Here is a 21,699-nt window from a genome sequence, read left to right as displayed (position 1 = left end):
TTCTCCGCATATAAGCGCATGTGCAATTTTCCAGTTGATCTGTAACGGTGTTTCGAGTATTGAAACTGCAAAATATTTGCAAATGTAAGCGCAAAATATTTGAAAGCAAACTTTAGCAAAACCGCAAATTCTCAGGTTTCCATACCTTTTCCTCGATGCTGCGGTGAGTAACTGAGCCTCTGGGTGGTTCATCATAAACTTTTGCGCTCATTAAATGGTGCCCCGATGTTATCGCTTCCCTCTACGCTTCATGTTAAGCTAATACTGCCAATCAGCATCAGTAACCATACCTGTGCGCTGCGCAAAAGCGATGACACGTAGAGCAGGCAACACGAGAGCCAAATGCACAGCTAAGCTCAGATGCAAAGTGAATTAATGTAATTATCAAATGACAGAAGACTGTGGCTGTGACAGCGTAGATCGTCATAAATGCAAGGTTAATCAAGAAGAGGAAATTAGATTTGTTAAGACCGCCACACAGAAAACAAAACATGCATCGCTTTCATATAGGCTGCACCCGCTAACGCTAGCTCAGCTGTTCCAACGAACATTAAAGAAACACGGTGCAAGGTACGAGTTCAATACCTATGATGTTCGGTTGTCAGACTAGTGACAATTTCACACGGTGGGTTTTGTAATGATATCTTACACCACATTTTTCAAAACATTCTTTTTCATGAGCACCTTGGCTAATGATAGCTGGGACACGCGGGACATATGATAGGCAAATACAGTAGCTATGTAGGTGGCATCGATGAATGGTATCCCGTGAATGCTACGTGCAAGGGAATCAAAATTCATTAGCACTAAAGCTCTCTACAGAAACTAATTAGGCTGCCGAAGCACCTCAAGAAGTTGTAATATTTCGACAATAGTTATAACACATGTATGCAAATTGCAATTCGGTATTTGGGAGCTTTGCTTAGAAACTTTTTTTTTTCAAAAATTACGCAGATCCCGCGCACTGTGGGAATCGATATAAGCGAAGTTTTCTGTGCTGTTTGCTTTATTGACGGTAACTAGCGGTGATGTTGACGGTGAATGTTTAATTTCTTCAGTGTTTTGTCCAACACAAGAATGGTGAGTTGATGTTGAGCGTTACCTTGCGCGCACCCCTGCTGTTTGTCTGCGTAGTACACAAAACACAAAGGGAGAGGTGCTTGCTTGAGGCGTTGTTGTGCGCCATATTTCATAACCTCTTAGTGGATCGAGCGTTGTCTTTGTGTCGCATGACACATCGCATCGTGGTAGGAGCATTAAACTTGAATTGTATTATGGAGCTGAACGTGTCAAAGCCACAATCGCATTATGAGGCCAGCCGTAGTGGTGCACCCCGGATAAATTTTGGCACCGTGGTGTTCTTTACCATGTCCCTAAATCAAAGTGTGCAAGCGTCTTTCATTTCGCCCCCATCGAAATCTGGCTGTCTCGGTCAAATGCACGACCTCGAGCAATGCCATAGCCGCAAAGCTGTCGCGACGGGCAAAAAAAAGTGTTGATTTGACGTGTGACCGCTTCCGTTTTGTCGCCTACACCCTGTGGTGCGCTTTAATAAATGCGACTCTGCTTATGCACGCCCTGCGTAAGTTGTCCGCTAGACATATTTGGATGGCTATATTTTTCGGAAATAGCAGAAACGCACCACGCCATACCATAAACTTAAATTGATCCAGCGTTTCCCTGCCTTCTCAGATCACCTTTTCCCTATCCCCCCCCCCCCCCCCTCCCGCCCTTTGTATTTGTATAGGAAGTGGGAGCGAAGAGTGGCAAGGCTGCATTCACTCGTTTCGCGACTGCGTCGGTTCTACCCATCCTCTCCTTCCTCTCTTCCATCCTATCTAGCTTCCCTCTGGCCTTGCACGTAGGTAGAAGGGTAAGCGTAGTGTTCCTGTATGTAGCATATACAGGAACACTAGGTAAGCGCTTGCGAGGGGTCACGCATAACTACAGCTGTCAAGCTGCTAAAGTGGCGATGACCCGGCAGCTCCAGAGGGCATTGTGCCCACTCGACGCAGTGCGGTGCAGAAGAATTCCTCGGGTCTCTTTTCTTCTCTGCCATGCTCCTTCCGTGTATATACACGCTCTGAACTAAAGTCCGTTTATGAGCTTTAAAAGCTCATAAAGGCAAAAGCCATTCTAAGGACTTTACTCTGAACTACTCGCCGACGCGGTGCGCCGGACAGCAGCAGCCACAGCAGCAGCAGCAGTGGGAAAGTCGAAGGAAAAGGCAAAGAAAGCGTCGCTTTAAAAACAAACTCGCGTGCAGCTGCATTGTGAGCGCCTCAAAGATGGTGGTGCATTCGTAACGGAGAGTCATACGTTCAGTTGTACATATAGTTTTAATGAAGTCCCAGAGCAATGCACGCCCGTTTTTCCTTTCCCGTAGCCAAACAAAAACACAATACGGCCGCTTGAACTATTATGGCCTGGCTGTGCTTTGCGTTCGCTCAGACAGCGCCTGCACTGCTGACGCAATATCTCCGCGTTTCTTCATGACCGCAAGCTCATCGACTGACGCGTGTTTGCTAAGAAAGTGTTCATGGGTTTGGAAGGTAAGCTTGTCATGAACGCCTTAGGGAAGGTATTCGGGTTATTGTTCACCCTGCGAGGTTGCCCATGCTTCACTGCATGACCTCTAAGTACTAGAGCATTGCACCTCCATTCGTTGGAAAGTCACCAGGCGAAGGCAACATTTGAGCTCGGTGCTCGGGGTTCAGAAGCATCCGCCTTAGCCGCTTGACCACAAGGCCAGGTTCTTTGTTGTTGGCGTGAAACTGCCTAGGTCAAGAGCAAACGCTCCATTCGCAAGAATGAAGCACGCACCTTCGTATAGAAATTTTAACGCTGTTGTCGAGAATGTGTTTTGGACTGAAGGAGAGTGCTGCTACCAAGCAAACAACTGTCGCTTTCTATGGAAGGTATCTTATTTTTTAAGCTTAAACCGTATTGGTGAACGCTTTTAAGCGCGTGTACAATTATCAACTACCCAAAGGATATAGTGGACTTAATGATTCACACTTTCAGTGAGGTGCGTCGATAAATAAGATATAATACGCAGGCAAATAGGTTGGGTTACAAGATATCGCCAGCTCTGTTTCGGCAGTCTAATGTATTTTAGTCCTTACAAGTCCAACCACAAGCATAATGTCTCCGAGTGCAATAAAAAGGAAAATAGCTTCTATTCACCCGCACATATGTTTATGTGCCTTCGGTAACTGAAAGGGCGTAGCTGCCCTGTGAGCCGATCACAACGGACAAGATGACGAATTTGACGGTAAGGTGGAACCTAAATGCGTCCAAAATAGCACCCCCAAGGCCGGGAAAGGCACTCCTTTTAGGCACAAGAAAAAAAAAACGTACCTACTGCGACAATCGTTTATTCACTCTAAAAGCAGTTTACATGTTTAAGCACGTACCTTTGTCCCACAACAATAATCGCCATCTATCTTGCGTGCCTTACCTTTGGCACTGCGCGCCAGGTACTTCCAGGTCACGAATCTGCGTTATCAACATGACATAGCATTGTTGACTGGAAAGTAGCGAGCGTGTACCCTTCAGGAGCGAACACGCTATCAAGATAGATGGCGATAATTTTTGTGGCACAGAGAAACACCCCAAAGGGCGTCAATTGTGTTTCGGAGTACTATAGGCGTGTTTGACTGCGATCCACGGCGTAAAACTCCATGCGCCGCCGGCCCAGACGGCTATACTGGCAATTTCCAGCATCTGCCAGCCGATGTAGCAGCGCCAACCTGCTGGCCACACAGCGAGAGAAACGGAATCTCCGATGCTTCGGCGAAACAGGTTGCCGCTGTTGTTCCCCCTCCCGAACGAGCAGCGGCGTCGAGGCACGAAACACGACAGAGGCGAGAACAGTGACAAGTTAGGGGAGAGGAGGCACGGACGGCTCGCCTGTCCCGGCCGCATGCCTGCGCCCTTCCGATGGCTTCTCGCGCGAGAGGTGCACTCACTCGGCGTCCCACTGCGGTAACGGCGCGACTGTTCTTCCACGGACGCGGCTTAGCTGCGACGGCGGCGGCCGGTTGCCGGAGGATTATAGCCGCTCGTCCGCCGACGCGCCCGTCGGACACCGCCGGGAACCTCGCGGCCTCTGCGTGGCTTTCCGAGAGCATCTTTCTCTCTGCGCGGGGGGAGCCCCGGGGCGAGAAGACGCCGTCAAGGCCGCGCCAAGGTCATCTGCTGCGAGTCGACTTAGAAAACTGCTCGAGACTTGCTGGCCCCTGCGTCGTCGTTTCTGTCCTGGCTTGCTCGGAGACGTGCGGTAGCTGCAGGGGGTTCACGCCTGTTCGCCACGTGCGGGAACTTGGCGGACTTCAGGCGAGGACTACCGGTGTGTGCGGCGGTGTCACCGAGATGTGGTAACGGGACGTGTGGCACTGTCGTGCTGCTACGGGAGGCATCGGTATTTCGCACCACGTCTTCGTGTTGTCGAGTGCAGTAGTGTATAAAGCTTTTATAACGAAATGCTCGGAGCCTCCGAAATCATTCGTTATACAGGTCACTTCGTTGTAAAAGTCGCGCACCACGAAGCTCAAAACAGAGCCGGGCCAGAATTATTTCTTCGTTATGCAAGTCATTTTGTTGTAGAGGTGTTCGTTGTAGAGGTGCTCGACCTGCATGAAAAACAAAAGAAAAAAATCGGTAAGGAGCATTGCCAAGCTGCACGTTTAACCTGCCGCACCTGCCTTCGCTTAACGCAGTCTCTTCAACAAGTCGCCAGACTGGAGTGATGAACAGGTAGGAAAATTTCTGATAGCGTTCAAAGATTCAAAGCAGCACTTAAAGTTACGGGAAATTCTAAAGCAGAGGGCCCCGTAATGTTTTTGAAAAGCTGCGTCTTAACGCGCGGGGTCTTGTTAACATTTAACAAGCTCCGTACACAAATTTCATTTTTCATTTTTCTTTTTCACCATAAAGCCAGCGCAATGCAGCTGCTGTAAAGTCATTCGTCAAACCGCCCTTTTCTGGCTGTCGAGATATTGAATTGGGCAATTATTCGTTTTAACTGTGCAGTAGCTACATTTGCTGTTTTCATATATGCGCCAGCAAAATGACAACGTAAGCACACAAGTTTACGTACAGCTGCATCTATAGCCCTGCTGTAGTCCTTTTCCGAGAAATGTTAGTCTACTTGTGTAGTACTGTACTGCGATGACTGCATCTCTCTAAGTCACTAATCCTTAGCACTAAACTGTAAGAATGTTGAAATTTAATGCAAGCGTTCTGATATTTCAGCTAGCGGAATAAGATGACGAACGTAAGTGCATGACTTCAGACTTTATGGCTGCTGCAATTTGCTGGGGGCACCACTATCTTTAGGCAACGACCGCTGCAAAGCACAAGCTCACTCGATGCTAACGCAGTTTGAGCCCTGTGATCAAAACTCCGCACAGATAGAGAACGTTTTAGCATAACTGAAATAAGCAATGTTATTTATCATGCAGGCTTTCCAGTTGATCAACGCATGAAGTAGGTTGCAGCGTACAAGCGCCTAGGGATACACAATGCAGCTTCTCATGCGTAACTACCTCCACGTACCTGTGTGTGCACATGTGCATTCATTTGCTTTTTCATCCGGGCCATCAAGAAGTCAGCTATTCAGGCCCCGCCATCTTGGAAGTAGAAATTGTCCGGGTCGCTGCAAAAATTGCAAAATTAGTGCTTCAATGAACAAAGATATTTTCTTTTATGTTGCGCAGAAGGAAGTAACGTAGAAGCAACCTCCAAGTCAGCGTTACAGAGGTCCTGGGCTGCTTCAGCACAACTTTAGGGGAAAAAAAGAAGAGCAGGTCCAACCATGAGATGAGTGCAAGAAGGAAGCAAATTGGATTGCCTCCAGCCCAAGAGTCTTGGAACGAGAGAAGAGTTTCGAAGTACTGTTTGAAATCAATCAGCTTCTGTGCGATGCCAAAATGGCAGTGAAGCAATTACTATTTACTTTGGTAGTTAAGCAATCCTAGCCTCTGGCAAATGACATGTATACAGTAGACGCGTTCACATGTTAGCAATTAATTAGGTAAAGGTTGGATAAAGGTGAGTAACCTTCTTTCCTGCACGAGTTACGATCCTTTCCCGCAATAGTACTTTTCCATCGCTCAGAAAGTATCATGTCAGCCTGTCCCAGAGGTAGAAATACATACAACCTGACCGGCAAGTAATATTTTAGTTCTTGGTCTGAAACAATCATATTGATTTTCTGGAAGGATAGAGGCGAATTAAGTGCACACTTGGAAAAATAACACAATACCAATAAATTCAACAATGACATAGTGCAAAGGGTGTCATGTCATAATGTGCGTATGCAACAACGGCACCCGTAATACGACGGAAATTTGTAGTTGGTGGGTAGTGCTTACTGCCTTTCAGTGCGTGATTATATCGCATTCCAGATAGGTGAATATTAACGAGGCTTATCTTATTGTTGACATAATGAAGAGAAGAAACTTTTTCTACGTGTCGAAATGTCTGGCAGAGTAAAACTGGGAAAAAGCAATGTGGAGATGCACCAGTTCGTTTAAAGGAAAAATAATTATCTTTTAGATTAGAGTGGTATCCCTGTCCAGGGGGGTGTCGCTGTTCCGATAGTCCGCTGCGGTCAGCTCACCACGCACCCGTTCCGCATGGGGATGGCTGACACCGCGGCATGTGGCGATTGCGGCGACCAGGAAACAATTCGTCCTGTTCTATGCCAGTGCCCGCAGTACAACGTGCAGAGACAATCACTTTCCGCCATGCTGAACCAGTTGGACGACCAGACTCGTAGCAAGAAACAATTTTGCGACATCGCATCAGAAGGTCGTGCAAACTCTACTACGCTTCTTTCGATCGACCGGCCGGTGTGAACGCCGGTGATTGGAACGCCTTTTCTGTTACCCGTTCCTGTTCTTTTTATCTCTCTATCTCTCCCTCTCTTTGCCTTATTTCCAAACCCTATATCCCCAACCCTATAGTGCTGAGTAGCCAATAACCGGAAACTCACGTTTGGTTAACTTCCCTGGCTTCCCCCCCCCTCTCTCTCTCTCTCGCCATGCATGCAGCAGCTGATGTAATCCCCTTCCAGCTCTCATATGCTCTAATCATCATCATCAGCCTGGTTACGCCCACTGCAGGGCAAAGGCCTCTCCCATACTTCTCCAACAACCCCGGTCATGTACTAATTGTGGCCATGTCGTCCCTGCAAACTTCTTAATCTCATCCGCCCACCTAACTTTCTGCCGCCCTCTGCTACGCTTCCCTTCCCTTGGAATCCATTCCGTAACCCTTAATGACCATCGGTTATCTTCCCTCCTCATTACATGTCCTGCCCATGCCCATTTCTTTTTCTTGATTTCAACTAAGATGTCATTAACTCGTGTTTGTTCCCTAACCCAATCTGCTCTTTTCTTATCCCTTAACGTTACACCTATCATTCTTCTTTCCATAGCTCGTTGCGTCGTCCTCAATTTGAGTAGAACCCTTTTCGTAAGCCTCCAGGTTTCTGCCCCGTAGGTGAGTACTGGTAAGACACAGCTATTATATACCTTTCTCTTGAGGGATAATGGCAACCTGCTGTTCATGATCTGAGAATGCCTGCCAAACGCACCCCAGCCCATTCTTATTCTTCTGATTATTTCCGTCTCATGATCCGGATCCGCCGTCACTACCTGCCCTAAGTAGATGTATTCCCTTACGATTTCCAGTGCCTCGCTGCCTATTGTAAATTGCTGCTGTCTTCCGAGACTGTTAAACATTACTTTAGTTTTCTGCAGATTAATTTTTAGACCCACTCTTCTGCTTTGCCTCTCCAGGTCAGTGAGCATGCATTGCAATTGGTCCCCTGAGTTACTAAGCAAGGCAATATCATCAGCGAATCTCAAGTTACTAAGGTATTCTCCATCAACTTTTATCCCCAATTCTTCCCAATCAAGGTCTATCAAGGATATTTAGAGTAGCATTTGTCACTTTACTTATCTTAAACGTAATCACCTTTGCGGGACGTTACAGTGTGTATACGTAAGTTTACATTTAGTTTACCGTACGGGAACGCAGACGTAAGGAAGACGTTATAATACAGGGCGCCCTCTGCTGCTTCGTGCCTAACGCATCCAAGCCAAGACAGTTCGTTAGCAACCATCCTGTCGTTGCTATGCAGGCGCGTCTCATTACGCTTACGGGCGCCGGAATCGCCAAACGATCTCAGAAATTGGGCGCGCTATGTGGTAACATCACCAACGTTTCAGGTGAGTTTAAAGGAAACGAAAGCTAAGTTCAATACGTTACTGACGATCAGCGCGAGTCAGAGCACAGCCATCGAAGAATTCACGCTGAAGCGGGAGTCATGGGTGCCGCCATGTTCGACAACGCTATTTGTTAGCGTCTGTAAACATTGCGAAGGTTAATTTCGCCAAATAACATGCGTTATCATAGCGTATACGTAAACCACAGAATCACAGTAATGTTTGGAGCATGTGCAGTGAGGACGACACCATTTCGTTGCGTACGTAATGCGTTTACGTTTGGTTGCAAGCGCTATTTATTTATTTATTTATTTATTTTATTTGAAAATACTGCCAGCTGCTTTTTAGCAGCCAAAGCAGGAGTGGTACATAGAAAATACAAAGGGATACTGTACAAGCAAAAAAGTCAAAATAAAATTCGAACACAGCAAGCTCACACACACACAGTGCTTCACAGATCATACTTGTACGCTACTGCGCAGAACAATATCTCTGAAACTAATGACATGAGTTGAATAAAAATTCGGTACGAAAGGAATTGCGTGCTTCGCTCACAACTGAGAAATAGCCGATAAGAAAGAGTCAACAGTACGTTTGTGCGTTACCTCTTGTGGAAGCCTGTTCCATTCTCTTATCGTTCTAGGAAAAAATGAAAATTGATAAGCGATAGTTCTAGCCTGGGGTACAATAAGGGTAAGTTCGTGCTTTCCGCGGGTACTTCTACACGTGTTAAATTGTAAGTATTCCTCAAAATTCATTTTAGTTTGGCCGTTCACTATCGTGTAAAGCATCTTCAGACGGTGTAGCTTACGGCGTTCTTCCAGTGTTGGAAGGCCAGACCTTGAACGGAGATCAGATAGTGATACTAGTCTTCCGTAGGCATTAAAAATAAACCTGAGTGCCTTTTTTTGTACTTTTTCCAGCCTATCTGTATCAGTTTTAGTGTGTGGGTCCCAAACGACATCACCATATTCAAGTAGAGGACGCACCAGTGAAGTATAACCAACTAATTTCGTCTTGCTTGTACAGTGCTTCAGACGTTGCCGCAGTAACCATAGTCTTTTTGAGGCTGTGGAAACTATCTTTTTAATGTGCGCACTCCATCTTAAATCGCGAGATATTTCAATGCCCAGATATTTAAACGTATCAACAAGAGTAACGCCAACGTCGTTAATTTTGTATGCATGCGATAGTGGACTCTTCTTTTTTGTTACGGTCATTTGGGAGCACTTAGGGATATTTAGGCTCATTTTCCAGGTCTGGCACCAATTAGCAATTGAGGTTAGAGAATTACTTAAGAGTAATTGATCATCTTTAGTTTGAATGGCATGATAAACAACACAGTCATCCGCAAAAAATCGGCATTGTACAGCAGTGTCAAGTGAGAGATCATTCAGATAAATAAGAAAAAGTAATGGTCCAAGGACGGACCCTTGAGGTACGCCTGAAAGTACTGGAAGCATTGATGATTTAGAGTCACCTATTTGAACATATTGTTGGCGATGCGTTAGGTAAGAGTCGAGCCACCTCAGAATACGCTCATTTCTAAAGAGATGCTTTAGTTTTAATATCATTTTAGAATGCGACACGCGGTCAAAGGCTTTTTCAAAGTCTAGAAAGATTATGTCGACCTGGCCACTGTTATCAAGAACTGCAAACAAATCATTAGTAATATGGAGTAACTGTGTCACTGTTGAAAGGCCACGCCTGAATCCGTGTTGACTGTTCATGAAGAAATTGTTGCCTTCTAGGAAGCTGCTTAAATGTTTGAAAAGGAAATGTTCTAGTACTTTGCTAGCTGTGCACAACAATGACACCGGGCGATAGTTAGTTACTGTGAGCTTATCGCCAGTCTTGTGTATTGGTACAATTTTGCCTATTTTCCAGTCGGAAGGAACTTCTCCTTTCTCCAAACTTTTGCTAAAAATAACATAAAGATACTTGGCACACCACTCCGCGTATCTAAACAAAAATGCATTGGGGATTTCGTCGGGTCCCGAAGATTTCCTAATGTCTAAGCTAAGCAATGCTGAAAAAATACCTTCTGTGATTATTAGCTCTGGAAGTTCATACATAGTTGCGTGGCTGAAATCTATATTGTTATCGGCACTGCGCAGAAAAACGGACGAAAAATAGTCGTTGTATGCCGTTGCTATACAAGTTGGGTCAATGACGTCCTTATCGTGTATTTTCAATTTGTTAACTGGTTCCTTCTTTTGCGTCAAGTGAAGCCAAAACTTTCTCGGATCGCTGGAAAGAAAGTTGTGCATTTTGACGTTAAAAAAAGTGAATCTGGACGATTTTATTTTCGAACGCAAGTCCGATCGCAGCTCAGCCAAGGTGCCGCTATCTCTCTGGTTTTTAGACGATAATCGTTTTACGCGCCGCTTTATATGAATGATTTCGCGCGTTATCCAGGGGCTTCGACGTTTGCTATTATGTTTTTTCGGGATATATTTGTTCATGCAATGACGCACCGAACATTTGAAGTGCTGCCACAAACTATTAACAGTTGTAAAGTTTCTGTGGCACTGTAAAAAGAAATCATAGTCTAGTTCTAAGAAATCTAATATGCTGACATCGTCTGCATTATTAAAATCATAGTAGGTCCTTGGCTTGTTGCGCTCAGCTTTACGCCACAGTTGGCTTTTAAAAAGGACAGAGAAATGGTCCGATATACCGGGCACTATATCAACAGTATAACCTAGTTGACTGACATTTTCGGATATGAAGACGAGGTCGAGAATCGAACTTGATACGGCAGTCTGGCGCGTTGGGGTATGCACTACCTGGTGTAGATCGAACGCATATGCGATGTCTAGCAACAGATCCGCGTGATGGCATGTTGAAGTAGCACACATCAAGTCCCAGTCTATATTAGGCATGTTGAAGTCGCCACTCATTATAACGCAACTGTAGCGCTTTTTGTTGTCGTATAGAAAGTCGTGTAGTGCCTCCAGCATAGAAATATCAGCATTGGGTGGCCTATAGACAGCTCCGATAAGTGCGTTTTGGCCGGAAAGTTTGGCAGCTATCCACACCATTTCAATCTGCTTATGGTGTGGGACCAGCGTATACTGAGTGCCTTTCTTTATCAGAAGTGCCACACCTCCCCCTCTTGAACAGCGATCATAACGGATGATTTCATGCGTGACAGGTACAACATCTGCATCATCTATGCTATCGTGAAGCCAAGTCTCTGTTACCACGGTGATGTCAGGATCGTAAGCAATGAGTAAACCTTCTAGATCGTCGCTTTTATTTACAATGCTTCTAGCGTTGACATTCATTAAGGATAAAGCTCTTCGTTTGTGAGGAACTGTCGGCTGAGGAGGGGGGTTGTTTGGATTGCATTGTTGGGTGCAATCATCCCAAGAGCGTGGTCATTGGCTAGTAGACTGAACAAGTTCGTTCCGCGCCTCATTCCAAAAGTAAAGGGTCCCATTAATTCTAACCTTGTCGAAAACAAGGATGACTTTATCCCCTTTGGACCTGTTTACTTTGGTACTTGCCCATAGCTTCTTGCGGATAGACTGTACCCTAGGCGAAAAGTCCTCCGAAATACTGAATTCTGTATCTCGCAATTTAGCACAGCTTTTCAAAATCCTAAGTTTGTCTCTCCCATCAACAAGCTTGAGAATAACTGGACGACACTTATTATTTGTTGGCTTACCGATTCTATGGATTCGTTCAATGCCCACGTTGGGCAGCTTCAACAGGTCGTCAAGGATATTTTTCGATACTGTCCGCTCAAGAGAGGCAATATCCTCCCCTTTTGCTTCCTTTACTCCAAAAATGATGAGGTTACCGCGTCTGCTTCGGTTCTCGAGGTCGTCAATCTTCAAAAGTAAGCTGTCGACTGTCTCTTGCAAGGCATCAACTTTACTCGTATATTTGGTGACCGTTGAAGCTAAGTTATCCAATTTCATGTCAATGGCGTTCAATTTGTCAGTAGACTCTTTAAGTTTACTGTTCGTTGTTTGCTTGAGGTCTCGTATGTCGTCGAGTATGATTTTAAGAATGTCATCAGTAGAAGGACCCGGATTAGATTCAATGTCCCCACAACATGGTAACAGATTAACAAAACAGTGATACATCATCAATGTAAGATCAAAAATGGACCGTGGGCACGGCAGAAGCAAGAGGCATACGTTGTTGCTACGGTAAGAATGAACCAAATGGTCCTGCCTCACCTGCACAATAAACAAGAAGGGATTCGTGAGACGCATGGTCTCGGTGCCTCCGCCGTGCCCACTGGTCGTGATCCGTGCACTGCAGTCCTTTAAGTACACCCATGTAGGAGACGTAGATGACGTTGGTGTCACGTGAACGTCTGGCGTAGCTCTCCAAACGCGCAGGCTCCATAGACAATCGTCGGCACCATGAATCGATGTGTCAAACCCGGCAACTTGATGCGCAGTCGTAGTGGCATTTGGTTGATTGTCGGTGTTCAGTTCCTCGGCCGGTACAGGTGAAAAAGTGAAAAGGACGGCCTGCACAATAAACAAGAAGGGATTCGTGAGACGCATGGTCTCGGTGCCTCCGCCGTGCCCACTAAAAAAAAAAATTCTAAAACTCCCTGTAATATTGAAGCAATGTAATATTGAAGCCACCACCAAAGCGCATCACGAATGAGATTTGCACGCAACTCGATTCCTCTCTTGCGCTTCCAACTAAACTCGCAGCGCCATCAAGCGGCGGCTCCGTGAAATCCATGTGTGGCACCTCTGATATGATATATGATCGGATATGATTGTCTAGATATACATGTCGCGGGCTCAATTTCTCGCAGCAGATAAAGTTTAAATCATTATCACGCTATTCGCAATCGTAAGATACTTCAGGAACTTTCCGAGCACCGTCTGTCCGCCTGCCTTCCTCAACGTCCTAAACAGGGGCTTTTGCACGAGAGAATTTGGTATGCTTGTGATCCCGGCGTAATGTTTAGAGCATTGGGCTGCTGTGCAGGAAGCCAAACGTCCGATGCCACCTTGTGCCTCTAATTACTTTTTTGTTGGAGGGCTGTAAAACGAGACGAGACGGAAACCTACCTAACTACCTACTGCAAATTGCCTGGAATGAGGCAAATAGTGCTTCGCTCTAGATATAACTTTTAAGGAATAGAATGCTTGCTTGCAACGAAATGAAAGCTTGAAATTTTCTTCTCTCGCGCGGAGCTTTTCCTCCTCGTAGGAAAGAATTGATCAGCAGATGGTGCTCGGGCTTTCTTTACACGAAGAAGTTGACGGGCATACATAGTTACAAGATAAAGTTAGCTGTAACGTGAAATCGCACGTGTAGAGTAGAAACCCGCTGTGGTGGTTTAAGCATGCCCGTGGCGTCACGCTTCTGAGCACGGAGGTCGCGGGTTCGATACTTGCCCACGGCTTCTGCATTTCTATAGGGGCGAAATCCAAATACGCTGGTGATCGCGTGATGTAATATCGTGATCTTTTCGGGCGTGATCGAACGCGGGAGCGCGCGGCTTTCAGTACTACACGAGTGCAGTCAAGCGGCGCCGCAGAATCGTTATGCGCAGGTGTGACGAGAGTAGCCGCCCTTCGCTCACATTACATCATCGGAGCGCTTGCATGTCGTCTGTTAGGCGCTTTTCTTCCCTTCAGAAGGGGTCGCAGCTGCGAGATGAAACGTTGTGTTCCTTAACCTGTTGGTCAGTCCTGAATAGCACGATGTTACAGCCTCACAGGCTTTAATATTTAACTTAATCCACTTTCTACTAGAAGAAGAGTGTGTTCGGTTCCAGCGATGAATTTTCGTGCTAGCCAGCACATTTTTTTTTTTTTAGCAACGCGTGATTACGCGGCCAGACGCGGCAATTAACTAACGATGGAAGCCGTGCGGCCTTTATGACAGCGAAACGCCGCAGCTGATTAAAAGATTGCCGTTTTTAAACACGTTAGTTTGGAGGCGGCTATCGTAAGTCGGACGCATAAACTGGCTGATATATTATCGTTATCGAAAAAAAAAATCAACTGCCTTAAAACCGGCCTGCGTGATGTTGCTCAAAGGAAACTTACACCTCATCCGCAAGAGAGAGAGAGAGAGAGAAAGGCAAAGGAAAGACAGGGAGGTTAACCAGAGATTATCTCCGGTTGGCTACCCTGTACTGGGGGAGGGGAAAGGGGAAGGGATAGGTGAGAGGGAGAAGGATTAAAAAAAAAAGAAACTACACACACACACGCCCGTACGCACAAACTGTTTCTGTGGGCACTGTCACGCAGCCCGCAAAGGCGTTCCTACTGTGATGCAGTGCACCGTACAATCCTGAGTCACACAGTGAAGTCACAATCTGTCAGAAAGTCCAGTGTCTTTTAAATACCGCAGCAGCGCCTTCATAGCCGATCGCGCTGATGTTCGCGTAGGCCAGTGTCCAAGGATCTTGTTTTCTGACAGTGGGCGCTTGTCCAGTTTGTCTAGGGTGGCTGAGAGGACTGCTCTATGCGGGTTGAAACGAGAGCACTCACAAAGAAGGTGCGCGATTGTTTCATTGCACCCGCAGAAGTCACAAAGTGGGTTGTCGGACATTCCGATAAGAAAGGAGTACGCATTTGAAAATGCTACTCCAAGCCATAGACGAACTAGAAGGGTACAGTCGCGTCGTGGAAGCTCGGGCGGAATACGGAGTTGTAAAGTAGGGTCCAGGGTATGAAGTCGTGCACTTGTGAAATCGGATGAATTCCACTGAGCTAATGTCAGGTCGTTTGCCAGTACGGCAAGTTTTTTCGCTGCGTCGGCTCTCGAAAGAGGAATGGCAACGCACCTGACGCCGTCATGGGCAGATCGGGCAGCTGCGTCTGCTCGATCATTGCCGTGTATGCCCCAGTGACTAGGCAACCACTGATATATGATATCGTGTCCTTCGTCAACTATGCGATGGTGTACTTCTCTGATCTCTGCGACGAGCTGTTCATGTGATCCATGGCGCAGTGCTGAGAGTACACTCTGTAGGGCTGCCTTGGAATCACAGAAGACTGACCATGCATGCGGTGGTTCCTCCTGAATGAAATTGAGAGCCGCACGCAAGGCTACCAGTTCAGCAGCTGTCGTCGATGATACATGCGACGTTTTTAGCTGTATTTCGATGGATCTTGTTGGTATCACCACAGCAGCAGCTGAACTTGCAGATGTGACTGAGCCATCGATGTAAACGTGTACGCGGCCGCTGTGCACCTCATGTATAAGTTGTAATGTGGCCTGCTTCAGGGGCAAACGACGGCAAGCCTTTTTAGTGATTCCTGGGATGGTGAGGCGTACTTCAGGCCTGTGCAGGCACCATAAAGGTGTGGATGGTCTTGCTGCAAGCATGTAGTTCATTGGCAATGAGGTGCGATTGGCAACAATCATACGACTGATAGCTGCGTGTGGCCTTTCTGCGGGTAGAGCGGCAAGGTGGTGAGAAGGTAGTCGGGCAACGTGGCGAATATGCGCTCTGAGAGCGTCGGTTACCAAGTACGTTGTTATTGGGTGATCTCGAGCTATGACAATCGTTGCCGCTGTAGACGCACACCTCGGAAGGCCGAGACACGTCCCTATAGGGCTTGAGCTTGTAGCCCCTGGAGTACACGCAGGTTTGTTTTGCAGGTGTTTCCAAGCACAGGGAGGCTGTATCTTGCGAAGACGAGGAACAAGGCATTATAAAGCTGCAGCATTGATCGCACCGATGTACCCCATGACTTTCCGCCGAGAAACTTGAGGAGATGTATTATTGTCAGCAACCTCTTCTTTAGGTACGAAACGTGCGGGCTCCATGATAGGTCGCGGTCAATAATTACCTCTAAAAAGTGGTGTTTACGCGCATTTGCAACTGCTTGTCCGTTGACACTTAGAGAATAACGCTTCATTGCCTTCCGAGTGAAAGTAACAAGGCAGCATTTCTCTGAAGACAGCTCTAAGTTCTGTTTTCGCAAGTACAGTGATGTTAAGGTAGCTGCCTTTTGTAGCCGTGCTCGTACCTGCAGTCGTGTTACAGCAGACGCCCAAATGCAGATGTCGTCGGCATAGATTGATACTTGAACTGTGTTGGGCAAGCATCTGACTAGGCCAACGAGCACTAGGTTGAATAGCGTCGGGCTCAATACTCCGCCTTGCGGTACTCCACAGAACGGTTGGTGTTGAGTCGTGGCGCCTTCCTCGGTCATCACGAAGAAATGCCTGTCAGTCAAATAACAGCACAGCCACTGAAAAGTGCGGCCACCGATTCCTGCTTTAATCAGAGCCTCTATAATGGCATAATGTGCTACATTGTCATAGGCGCCTTTTATGTCAAGGAATAATGCCGCAGTGAGTCGTTTCATCCGTTTTTGATGTTGAACATACGCGACCAAATCGATGACATTATCTATGGATGAGCGCCCACACCGGAAGCCAGCCATAGCATCTGGGTACACGTTGTAACTTTCCAGGTACCATTCCAGGCGCGTCAAAATCATTCGTTCCATTATTTTCCCTATGCAGCTGGCCAGAGCGATGGGGCGGTACGATGACAAGTTTAACGGTGATTTACCAGGTTTGAGAAGTGGAACCAAGCGGCTGCATTTCCATTCACGTGGAACCAAACCGTTGCGCCAAGACTCGTTGTAAAGGTTTAGCAGCATGAGGCGTGCATTCTGCCCAAGATTGGCGAGCGCCGCATAGGTAACGCCGTCTGGCCCAGGTGACGAAGTGCGCCTGCAAGTCGCTAGTGCCGCTTCAAGCTCCTCCACCGAAAACATTACATCCATGCGGGAGTCCCGTGGCACAGGAGTGGCACGTGGTGTAAGGGCGCGTTGAGGCTGCGAGCTGGCAAGTCTTGAGCAAAATTCTTCGGCAACGTCTATTTCGCTGCGACCTTGTTGCAAAGCGAGGGACTTAAAAGGTACACGCTGTTGCGGTGATACACGAAGACCACGCACAGTTCTCCATATCTGAGATAATCGCTGACGTGGATCCAATGAGTCGCAGAAACGTTTCCATCTTTGAGATTGAAGTGCATCAATGCGGCGTTGAATCTTCTTTTGCATCCGCCTTGCCTCTCTGAGATCATGGATGGATTTGGTTCTCCTGTATCTTCTTTCAGCCCGCCGGCGAACTGCTCGTAGTCGCTGCAGTTCGGCTTCAAATTCTTCGTATTTCGGGAAAGGCTGAAAAGAACGCGTAGTATCTTGCATGGGTTTTTGAATTTCGTTTTCCAAACTTGAATGGTTCCCTTGCTGACATACTTCCTCCATGTGCGACCGAAACGCCGAAACGCCAGTCAATTCTCCAGAGTGTCGTGGAGGGGCATTTAAATAGTCCCTTGAACTTCAGGTACGTCGGAATGTGGTCGCTTCCACGGGATTCGATGTCTGGAAACCATTGCACGTTTCCTTCAAGACGCCGAGAAACCAGGGTCAAGTCTAGGCAGCTGCTGTATGTAAGCCCACGTAAATATGTTGGGCTACCATCATTGAGGCAGTGAAGGTCGTGCTGTGTGGCAAAGGATGCTAGTCTCCTTCCCCTGGAGTCCATCTTCAAGCTCCCCCAAAGCGGATGGTGAGCATTAAAATATCCGGTGAGAATCGTAGGGTGGGGTGTCGCTGATAGCACGTCGTGCAGTCGTTTAGAGTCGAATCCGCGTGAAGGAGCAAGGTAAACAGCAACGAGTGTGAACGTAAACTTGTTCGTTTTCACAATTAAACAAACGTACTGGTTGTCGTTGTGCGGCGGGACTGGGTGCAACACGTATGTCAATTCACATCTAATATATACAATTACCTTGCTTACATCACCACAGGTAGAGGACATGAATGCCTCATAGCCAGAAATGCGTATAACATTCTGCACGTTCGGTTCGCAAATCACAAGTATGGGAAATCGGTTTTCGAAAACGTAGTGTCTGAAATCTGAAATTCTCGATTTGAGACCACGGGCATTCCACTGCAGTAAAGATGCTTTCTTGACTTCCTTGTGGAAGGGCAGCGAGTGGCGGGCCATGATGCTATGCGATGCTTTCAAGTACTGGAGTCAGCGCGTCCAGCACTTGCAGTGCGCTACGAGCAGCCGGAGTGTCCATGTTTGTCAGTAGTAGACGCATGACATTCGTGAGGGATTTGAGCATAGCAATCACTTGTGAATCCTTGTCTCGCACTTGGTCAACTGAAGTGACATTTGACGTTAAGTGGCGAGTCATGTGCTGTGGCTCTGGCGCGTGGCATGTCTTCGGCAGTGCTGGCCACACCTCACTTGATGAAGCAGGAATAGCAGGGCCGCTTTTATCGTTGACATTCGTGCTGTTACTGGAAACAGATGGAACAGGAGGTGGCGTTGCCGGACGAGACTTTTCCCTTGAACCGAAAGAGGATGTCGTAGACTTTCGTTTCCGAGAGTGGTGTCGCCTTATCGCTGCAGAAGCATCTCTGTGTGATGATCCGTCTCTGGCCATTTTTTGCAAGATTTTCTGCTCTTTCTTTAGGCGTGGACAGTCTTTTGAGGATGCGACGTGTGGGCCTTGACAATTAGGGCACTTGAGCTCTGTTGCACTGCAGGTGTCCGTGTCGTGTTGTTTGGAACATCGTGGGCATGTCGCTGTATTTCGGCAGACAGCGCTCACATGTCCAATTCTTTGACACCTTCTGCACATAAGTGGTTTGGGTACGAAAGGTCGTACCACATGCCGAAAGTGTCCGACCTTTACATGTGACGGTAGACAGTCACCTTTAAACACGAGCCTTACACAGGTCGACTTGCCGAGGCGCCGAGCTTGTAGTAAGGCAACAACATCTGTGGCAGGTTTGATTAAAATTGGCAGGTCGCTGTCGCTAATCGATGTGTCAATATCATAAACCACACCAGCCGTGGTTTCGTTGTGCTGCGGAATGAGGTAGTGGACGTTGATGCTGCCCAGGAGCTTTACTGCCATCAAAGCATTGATTGTGCTTTGGTTATGGACATCAATAGCCAGGACGTTCTTTCGAGTATTACTTCTGATATCCTTGATTTCTCCTGGGACAAGAGCCTCCAGAGAAACGGAAATCGCTTGTCTATTAAGGCGGTTGAGGTTGTCGGCGGGTGTGTCCGGCACAAAAAGAATAGTGTGCGCAGACGGCCTTCGCTGTGGCATGACGGTAGACTTACTTGACGAAGACCGTCCGCTGATGTTTCTTCTCTTGGCCTTGCGATGTACCACTCTTTCGAAGACTTCGTCATCTGAGGCGTCATCACTTGAGCAGGAGTACAGCGCAGTGTCCTCGCTGTCAGCTTGACTCGGTGGGCAATTTCTCTTCCTCGGGCCGGTACCTGCCGAAGCAGTCACGTCGCGGCGGCATTCTGCCGACTCCACTTCCATTGCCGTGGCAATGGGAACGGCGTCACCCAGTAATACACGGGAAAAAGCCGAAAATACTGCAGCGCGAAGGAACAGTGGTCCCTACGAGAATCACTTCGTCTTCCTCCTCTCCCTCATCCGCAAATAGTATATCGATACCAACGGGCTGCTGCTTATCGCACGTCTGTGAGGTCACGAAACCTTTATGCAAGTAATAAGGCACATACTTTAAGAAACAAACTCCCATAAAAAATTCACCGACGATTACGATACTCCCAAATCAGAAATTCAGGCGCTTTTATTTCACGCTATATTTCACGGCTGGCGCGGACAATTTGTCTCGTGTGGCACCTTCCAGCCGGAGTGAAGCCTCGCTAATCGGAAGATCGCGAGAGGCAAAGCGTGGGTGACGCGTGGGTGCGATTCGCAGCAGCCGTCGCAGACAGACAGGCACGTACCCAGGGGGGGGGGGGGCCGGGGGGGCCCGGGCCCCCCCCGAAATCAAGTGGCATACCCCCCCCCCCCTCCCCATGTGCACCCACGCCACCACTCCTCACACATTCCTAAAGCGCCGCCAGATCAATGTTGAGACTTGGCAGCTGTTCATCGGTCAGCATTACGCTGCCTTTTTCACTCCTTTTAGATGGTGGTAGTTATCGGCCTCTCTTGTAATGTGAAGGACAGTTTTCTCATAGATTCTGCGTCCGCGCGATTAACTCGAGACGCGTTCAGTTGTCAGCATCTATTCAACCGTCACGCGCATAGCTGTTGCTTTTATTAGTTCAACCTTCTTTGTCTAGGCTGATCCTGGGGCCAGGAGAGGGATGCGGCTGTTACTAAGCTGGTCTGTACTCTCATGGAACGAGTTGCGGCCGGAGAAAACGTCAGTTGCGTTTAACTTTTCCCTTTGCTTCATTATTTCCTTGAGTTACAGCTCGCCGCGACGCTGGCAGATGCCCGAAACCATATACACGTGATATGGGTTAGATAAGGTGGGAAATAAAATAATGTGAAAGAGCGTCCATCATGAAACCCTGCAATAACCCTTAAACCCATAAGCAAGATGGCTGTCGCCCATTACCTCGTCTGTTTTTCCCTAATTGTATAGCACTTTTCGTGCAAAATTGACAACTGGAAACAAAAATCGCAAGGAGTTGAGAAATTAAGCGATCTACTAAGGGAGAGAGTCAAGGCAACAACCAAACTGCAAGCAAAAGCGAATAATAAAAACGTTAACCATTGTTTATGAGAATATTTATGGATCAACATCTTTTTATTTAAAAAGGAAGTAGGGAAAACGACGCCGGAAGTGGAGAACAATTACTTGTTTTGAATGACGCTTCTACAGTTATCGGTGGAACCGCCTCACGTAGCCACTTCTCTGCTGTGCTTATGTGGGTGTTTTTCTAACCTTTCGCGGTGAGCGCTGTACGTCTAGAATTGCAGAGTCCTGCGCTCTACGCGGTTGTATGGGACTGGCGGCCGCACAGCGTTACGCAATTCGCGGAACTGTCAAAACTGATCAACAAGGCGAAAATAACTGATATTCGAAACTATAACATGAGAAAGACTGAAGAAGCAGTAAGAAATGAACGCAGCCTGAAATCATTAGAAAAGAAACCTGGCATAGGACAAACCATGATGTATGGACTAAAAGATAAGAAGGATAATATTATCAGCAATCTCGAAGATACAGTAAAAGCAGGGGAAAAATTCTAAGCGGACCTGTATACAGTAACCAGAGGAGTCACGATACTTCAATTAGAAACAGTAGTGAACAGGATACAGAAACTCTCCTACAACTAGCGATGAGGTCAGAAGGGCCCTGCAAGACATGAAACGATGAAGAGCGGGAGGAGAAGGTGGAATAACAGTTGATTTAATCAAAGATGGAGAAGACATATTGCTTGGAAAACTGGCGGATCTTTATAGGAAGTGTCTATCGACTGCAAATGTCCCAGAAAACTGGAAGAATGCAGACATTATACTAATCCACAAAAGAGGAGACGTTAAATAATTGAAAAAATTATGGGACCATTAGCTTGCTCCTAGTATTTTATAAAATATTTACCAAAATAATATCCAATAGAATAAGGGCAACACTAGATTTTTGACAACCAAGGGAACAGGCTGGCTTCAGGAAGAGATACTTTACAATGG

The 21,699-nt window shown here is 47.0% G+C and overlaps 1 long non-coding RNA gene across 1 annotated transcript; it reads right to left on the bottom strand.

The window, feature by feature from the left end:
* Positions 1–4,421: 4,421 nt before the first annotated feature.
* Positions 4,422–12,781, bottom strand: LOC139059397 (uncharacterized). Its single transcript, XR_011514137.1, has 3 exons — positions 12,431–12,781; positions 5,560–5,659; positions 4,422–4,634 (listed from the first exon to the last, which is right to left on the bottom strand). It is a non-coding gene; the product is annotated as an uncharacterized lncRNA (long non-coding RNA).
* Between the last annotated feature and the right edge of the window lie 8,918 nt (positions 12,782–21,699).

Source organism: Dermacentor albipictus, chromosome 1 (assembly GCF_038994185.2).
Source record: "Dermacentor albipictus isolate Rhodes 1998 colony chromosome 1, USDA_Dalb.pri_finalv2, whole genome shotgun sequence".
In the NCBI taxonomy this organism is placed as follows: Eukaryota; Metazoa; Arthropoda; class Arachnida; order Ixodida; family Ixodidae; genus Dermacentor; species Dermacentor albipictus.
The sequence above is the reverse complement of the archived record's forward strand: the minus strand, read 5'-3'. Positions and strand labels throughout refer to the sequence as shown.